This window comes from Lindgomyces ingoldianus (assembly GCF_010093535.1).
Source record: "Lindgomyces ingoldianus strain ATCC 200398 unplaced genomic scaffold BDR25scaffold_13, whole genome shotgun sequence".
Taxonomy (NCBI): Eukaryota; Fungi; Ascomycota; class Dothideomycetes; order Pleosporales; family Lindgomycetaceae; genus Lindgomyces; species Lindgomyces ingoldianus.
This window is the reverse complement of record NW_022985174.1, coordinates 1064674-1065495: the sequence shown is the minus strand read 5'-3', so window position 1 is coordinate 1065495 and position 822 is coordinate 1064674.

The following is an 822-nucleotide window of genomic DNA, read 5'->3' as shown; positions in this document are numbered from 1 at the left end:
AGACACGCTTTAATAAACATAGTTTAATAGACACGCTTTAATAGACATAGTTTAATAGACATAGTTTAATAGACACAGCTTTATAGAAATGCTAGGATAGAAACGCTTTAATAGAAACACTTTAATAGAAGCGCTTTAAGGAATGCCTATAGATAGGCTTTTTTAATATTGTATATAACTCTATAATTCTACTGTCTACAAACTCCTGCAAACTTGTACAAACTCCTAAAAACTTCTGTAGACTACTAGAAACTTCTGTAGACTCCTAGAAACTTCTATAGACTTCTAAAAACTTTTAATGCAATTATAAAAGGCTATTAATTATTAGAACTTCTGTTAGCTTCTAATCTAATTAGTAGCACTACTAGTAATTGCTAGGTCTACAATTACATTAAACTTATCTCTAACTGCGCGCGTGTACTTAGCAATATTAGCAAACTTAGAATTGTCTATAGTGTTAAGTTAGGTAGTTAGATATAGAAGGTCTACAGAGCCTTAAAGCTACACATGCGCGTAGTTAAATTTATTAACCTCTGCCTTAAGCATATCTATTCTAGTAGTGTATATATTAAATAAGTTAAAGAACTTACAGCCTACTAAATTATTTAGGTTTTAGGGCGCTGCTAATCTGTCTACAACAAGCGTTCAAGCTAAAAGGAACATGTCCTAAATAGCAATAGCAGAAGTATGACCACTGTAACAGCGCAGGCAAGACAATGGGTCCGAATGCGGTATAAATCCACTCAGAGGCATATGGGAGTGCGTAGGGACTTAGAGACCTGGGAATACCAATGACACCTATAGGCCTTGTACGTAGGATAT